General features: G+C 42.5%; 1 non-coding gene across 1 annotated transcript; it reads left to right on the top strand.

The window, feature by feature from the left end:
* Positions 1-371: 371 nt before the first annotated feature.
* LOC125171389 (U6 spliceosomal RNA) lies at positions 372-474 on the top strand. Its single transcript, XR_007154306.1, has one exon. It is a non-coding gene; the product is annotated as a U6 spliceosomal RNA (small nuclear RNA).
* Positions 475-6,739: the final 6,265 nt, after the last annotated feature.

Genomic DNA, 6,739 nt, shown 5'->3' on the forward strand with positions numbered 1-6,739 from the left:
GACCTAGATGCTAGAAATGATTAAGAACTAATTAGGGAATGGGACACCTAGGTGGCTCAGTCAGTTAAGTGTCTGGCTCCAGCGCAGGTCCGACTTCAGTTCAGGTCATGATCTCACAGGTTCACAGATTTGAGCCCCGCGTCAGGCTCTGGGCTGACAGCTCGGAGCCTGGAGCCTGCTTCAGATTCTGTGTCCCCCTCTTTCTCTGCCCCTCCCCTGCTTGTGCTCTGTCTCTCTGTCACTCAAAAATAAATAAATGTGAAAAAAAAATTAAAAAGAACTAATTAGGGAATTAAGTTAGGAAGCAAAATAGGAAAAAGCCGAGTGACATTGACTAAAATTATCTTCTGGAAAGGTAACAAGTACTATGCCTGCTTCAGCAGCACATACACTAAAATTGGAAAGATACAGAGAAGATTAGCGTGGCCTCTGCTCAAGGATGATATGCAAATTTGTAGAGTGTTCCATATTAAAACAAAAAAAAAAAGGTACCAGTAGCTGATAAATTCCCTTTGGCATATCCCATTGTGATCTAGCTTTCTAACTGCACCAGCAGGAAAACAAAGTACCGAAACAAGAATTACCATGGATGGATTTACTTTCTGTAATTCCGTAAATTATAGGTCAAAAGATGAGCCTGGGATGTCTAGTGGTACCAGAAAGTAAGGAAAAAGGAAATACTCAAAGAACGATGGCCACATGTCGAAAGGAGAGAGTATGAAGGTTGAGCTGGCTCTCACTGGCCACATGTGGGACAGGTTGAGTGTATTTCTCTAAATATTTTTTTTTTTACTTATTTATTTATATATTTATTTTTAGTAAATTTAACCACAACATGGGGCTCGAACTCGTGACCCTGCGATCAAGAGTCACATGTTCTTTTTCTTCTAATTTTTTTCCTTTTTTTTTTTTAAATATATGAAATTTATTGTCAAATTGGTTTCCATACAACACCCAGTGCTCATCCCAAAAGGTGCCCTCCTCAATACCCATCATCCACCCTCCCCTCCCTCCCACCCTCTAAATATTTATAAACTATTTATGGCACCAATAAATGATGAAGCTATGGTCTCATAAATTAAATTTCCTCCCAAATCAATCAGCTTTCTAGAAGCTGATACATTGGACTAACTTAATGGCTTTGCGTATTGTTAGAAGTCAATTCACAATCACATGATTATAAAGTTGATCGGTAATGTTATACCAAAACAAGTTAGTTATTTTAATATTACTTTTTTTATTGTGTTATTTTTTTTTTCCCCGGAGTGAGAGTTAGGGCCAATAAAGTCTAGATCGTTTCTCAGATCTATTTCCCACTCTCTTCTGCAATCAGAAAATCATTAATCCTTCATTCCTATTTTAGTATTAAGATTCTTTTTTTTTAATTCTTTTTAACGTTTATTCATTTTTGAGAGATGGAGAGAGACAGAGCATGAGCAGGGGAGGGGCAGAGAGAGAGGGAGACATAGACTCCAAAGCAGGCTCCAGGCTCCAAGCTGTCAGCACAGAGCCTGATGAGAGGCTTGAACCCACGGACTGCGACATCATGGCCTGAGCCGAAGTCAGACTCTTAACTGACTGAGCCACCCAGGGGCCCCAAGATTCTTTTTTTTTTTTTTAAGTTTACTTGTTTATTCTGAGAGAGAGAGAGAGCAGAGCTGGGGAGGGGCAGAGAGAGGAGAGAAAGGATCCCAAGCAGGCTCCACACTGTTAGCGCAGAGCCTCATGTGGGGTTTGAACTCACAAACCTCGAGATCATGACCTGAGCCGAAATCAAGAGTCAGATGCTTAACTGACGGAGCCACCCCCATGCTCAGGAGTCTTCCGTTTCAAGATTCTTACATTTTGTATTTTTAAACACCAACTGAAGCTATCCTGAGTTCTTTTAGGTTATTAATCATCTATCCAGTTATGAAGGCTTATGCTTTCAGTGCCTTTCAGAGATCAATGATTTTAGCTAAGTCGAATGATTCCATCCAGGGAAACTATCCTTGGCAAATAAATTATCCCCAAACTCACACGTTTAATTGTGTTGGTATCTCATTCTTTGAACTGCTGGCTCTTTTCTAGTTTGCTTTAATTTTGCCTTTTTTTTCCCCCCTCTCTCTTATTGGACCAGACCTACCTTCAACAGGAATATAATTCCTGAATTGGCAGCGTCCAGGAAAGAGAGTTCTATGTAGGTTGTGCCACACTGTCACAGCATCACGAGGACCAGCCAGTAACCCATCACCTTCGCCTGCAATTACAATTACCTGGTTATGAGCCGGTCATTCAATTCGCAGAAGAGCACAAGGGAAGACGCACGGGTCGTGCCCAGAAAACGGTCTGCAGCTTAGGCTGCTGTTGGCCAGCATCTGTGAGGAGCCTGTCCCCTTTGAAGTTTATACCTACATGTACTGGGACTCCCCAGCCAGAGAACATCTCAAACCTGTACTTTATTTTTAGTGGCAGAGTGGGGCTTTTTGCTTTAAAATGGTTTACCTTTGGGGGGGGGGGGTGCCTGGGTGGCTCAGTCGGTTGAGCGTCTGACTTCGGCTCAGGTCATGATCTCACGGTTCGTGAGTTCAAGCCCCGCGTCGGGCTCTGTGCTGACAGCTCAGAACCAGAGGCTTGCTTTGGATTCTGTGGTTCCCTCTCCTGTTTGCACTCCGTCTCTCTCCCTCTCTCTCAAAAAATAAATAAACAGTAAAAAAAGAAAAAAGTTTTGCACTTGGGGCACCTGGGTGGCTCATCGGTTAAGCATCTGACTTCAGCTGGGGTCGCGATCCCAGTTTGTGGGTTTGGGCCCCACATCGGGCTCTCTGCTGTCGGCATGGAGCCCGCTTCTCAAAAATTAAAAAAAAAAACAAAAAAAAAAAACCTTTTACATTTTCTTGCATTTAAATTAATATTCAATCTATTGTGTTTGTACGTTTTTAAAACTTAGTTTTCTTACAACTTGAATCTCAAGGGGAGCCTGGGTAGCTCAGTCAGGTAAGCGTCTGACTCTTGATTTTTAGCTTGGGATTCTCTCTCTCTGCCCCTCCCCCACCAAAATAAATAAATAAACTTAAAAAAACCAGCTTGAATCTCAATGTACAAGTCATCTTATATTTATGTATTTGTTTATTTATTTTTAATCTTTTTAACGTTTATTTATTTTTTTCTTGTATTTTTTTCTTTTTTAAATTTTTTTTTTAACGTTTTTATTTATTTTTGAGACAGAGAGAGACACAGCATGAACGGGGGACGGTCAGAGAGAGGGAGACACAGAATCTGAAACAGGCTCCAGGCTCTGAGCTGTCAGCACAGAGCCCGACGCAGGGCTCGAACTCACAGACCGTAAGATCATGACCTAAGCCGAAGTCGGACGCTTAACCGACCAAGCCACCCAGGCGCCCCAACGTGTATTTATGTTTGAGAGAGAGAGAGGGAGAGAGAAAGCATGAGCAAGTGGGGGAGGGGCAGAGAGAGAGAGGGAGACACAGAATCCGAACAGGCTCAAGGCTCTGAGCTGTCAGCACAGAGCCCCATGCGGGGCTTGAACTCACTAACCGTGAGATCGTGACCTGAGCTGAAAGCAGAAGCTTAACTGACTGAGCCACCCAGGCGTCCCTTGTCATCGTATATTTATAAACTTAATACTTTTTATGATAAAATTTAAAACATTCACTTTCCCTTGTTCCTTGACTAATGTTTAATTAGCACTTATTTATTTGGCTTAATTAGCTTTCAAATGATATGCTTTAAAGATCCCCTCAACCTTTCACTCTATTTACAAGCTTAATTAATGAAAATTCCTTAAATAAAGAAAGTGTTACGGAACCAGGCTGGAATGCTGGCAGAAGAACCAAGGGGCACTTGGAGATCTTGGAAGGCAGGAGGTTTATTTTATACCAGTGGGCTCAGAGGAGGTCATTCTCCAGAGGTCTGAGTCCCGAGCACAAGCGAGGGGGACAATTTATAGTCTGTTACTTCTGCATTCTGCATTGGTAGTAATTTGGGTCACACAGCAAGCCGGGCAGGAAGAAGAACTCGGAGGAGGAGTCTCTAAGCTAGGAACTAGAGCTTATGTTAGTCCCTTCAGCCATTGTATGGTGCGTAACTGTACTTATTTTCCCCCAAAAAAGGATCAGTATTTCTGACTTTCCCTTCCGCCGCAGGCTCCAATATGGCTCTGCTCGGCGTTGTCACCCATCCTGTCTTTATCTATAATTTTTATATTTTGTTATCATCGTGTATTTTTGCATTAATTTCGATCTTTAAAAATAACCCTTTATTTTTATTTTTTTTTTTAAGATTCTATTTTTTTAAAGTAATCTCTACACCCAACATGGGACTCAAACTCACAACCCTTAGATCAAGAGTCGCATGCTCTAGGGGTGCCTGGGTGGCTCATCGGTCAAGCATCTGACTTCAGCTGGGGTCCTGATCCCAGTTTGGGGGTTTGGACCCCACAGCGGGCTCTCTGCTGTCAGCAGGGAGCCTGCTTCAGACCCTCTGTCCCTCTGTACCCCCCTCTCTCTAGCTCTCTCAAATAAATAATATATATATATATTATTTATCATATATATGATGTTTATATATATATATATATATATATATATATATATAAAGAGTCGCACACTCTACAGACTGAGCCAGCCAGGCACACCTAAAAATAACCCTTTAAAACATTTGTCTGGAATGCTGAGGTTTTAAGTGCGTTCTCCACGTGTCTTGCCTTTTACTAGTCCCTGTCCTTCCTCTCCTACTAGGTACCAGTAACGCCCATTCCCATATGTACCCCAAATGTCTCCAGACATTGCCAAATGACCGGGGTGGGGGGGTGGGGGGAGGAGGGGGGTGGTGGCGGGGGGTGGGGGGGACCTGCCCTAGTTGAGAAGCACTCTCTAATGGTATTAGATATCACTGCTCACACTGTACCCGAGTCTGTCTCTGGAATTCTGTTTCCCTCAACAGTCCCCTCTAAGCCTCCCTTTCGTTCAGATCATCCAGGTTCTTATCACTGGAAACTGCCTCTCTATTTGGTCCCAGGATTAGAAAAGGTGGATACGTTTCTCAGCTGCTGGAAGATGGCGTCTGAAGAATGGACAAACCCTTTTAATTTCCAAGAAGAAGAATTCGTAGCAGAGCCTCCTAATCACAGAAACAGTTGCGATGAGATTGTGTGGTATCACGTACCCAATCTGGACAAGATAGTGTCTGCACAACCCATCTCCTGACTTCCAAACACATATTTTAGAGGTTGTCTCAGAGAATGAATTTGTGTAGCTTAATCTTTTTTAACAATCAGATCTGGTTTTAGTTTTTCTACTTCCTAGCTATGTGACTTAAGGCAAATGTTCCGGTTTTCTTTTTTCTTTTTCTTTTTCTTTTTTTAAAGCTTATTTATTTATTTATTTTGAGAGAGAGAGAAAGAGAAAGAGAGAGAACAAGCTAGGGAGGGGCAGAGACAGAAGAGAGAGAATCCCCAACAGGCTCTGTGCTGTCATTGTGGAGCCCGATGCCTGGCTTGATCTCACAAACTGAACCGTGAGATAATGACCTGAGCGGAAAACAAGAGACAGACGCTTAACAGACTGAGCCACCCAAGCACCCCCAAACGTTCAGGTTTTCTAAGACTTAATCTTCAGGTGCACATCTGTATAATGGGCATGGTGATATTTACTGCACAAAGTATTGCATAGGAGAAGTGATCTAATTTTTTTTTAATTTGCTTTTTAGAGAAGGGTCAGATCTTTTCAGCTTTTTAAAAAAAAATTTAATGTTTCTTTATATTTTTTTATTTTTATTTTTAACATTTATTTATTGTTGAGACAGAGAGAGAAAACATGAACAGGGGAGGGTCAGAGAAAGAGGGAGACACAGAATCTGAAACGGGCTCCAGGCTCTGAGCCATCAGCACAGAACCCGATGCGGGGCTCGAACCCACGGACTGCAAGATCATGACCTGAGCTGAAGTCGGACGCTTAACCGACTGAGCCACCCAGGCGCCCCTAATGTTTATTTTTGAGAGAGACAGAGAGTGTGAGCAGGGGAGGGGCAAAGAGAGAGAGAGAGACACAGAATCTGAAGCAGGCTCCAGGCTCTGAGCCGTCAGCACAGAGCCCGACTCGGGGCTCGAACTAATGAGCCGTGAGATCATTGACCTGAGCCGAAGCTGGACACTTAACCGACTGAGCCACCCAGGCGCCCCAGAAGTGATCTAATTTTAAAAACTTTTCTGGACTCACCACTAGAATGTGTTCAACATCAAAGGACTCTTCCAAAAATAAAAAATAAAATGTAAGCTGTGAATATTGTGGTTCCAGTCAGTACCAGAGAATGATGGCATCATCATAAAGTAATGCTTAACGTTTACCAATAGTGTGTGTGTGTTGAGTAAAGGTGTTCCTAAATTCAGATCACATACCACTATTCTGTTAATAATGAATGAAGAGACAGAATGGATTTTAAAAAGGAAAATGAGAACAAAACAAAATAAAATCTGAATGTATCCTCTCGAACATATATCTTGAAATCTGACCAACTCAGACCCAGCTCTTTTGATCAGAGGTGGTTTTCTTCACTTTCAAGTCTCTCTTATTTAATTTTTTAAAAATCTTTATTTTTGAGAGAGAGAGAGAGTGCCAGCGGGGGAGGAACAGAGAGAGAGGGAAACATAGAATCTGAAGCAGGCTCCAGGCTCTGAGCTGTCAGCACAGAGACCGATGTGGGGCTCGAACTCACGAACCGTGAGATCATGACTTGAGCT

The sequence above is a fragment of the Prionailurus viverrinus genome, chromosome B4, assembly GCF_022837055.1.
Source record: "Prionailurus viverrinus isolate Anna chromosome B4, UM_Priviv_1.0, whole genome shotgun sequence".
Lineage (NCBI taxonomy): Eukaryota > Metazoa > Chordata > Mammalia > Carnivora > Felidae > Prionailurus > Prionailurus viverrinus.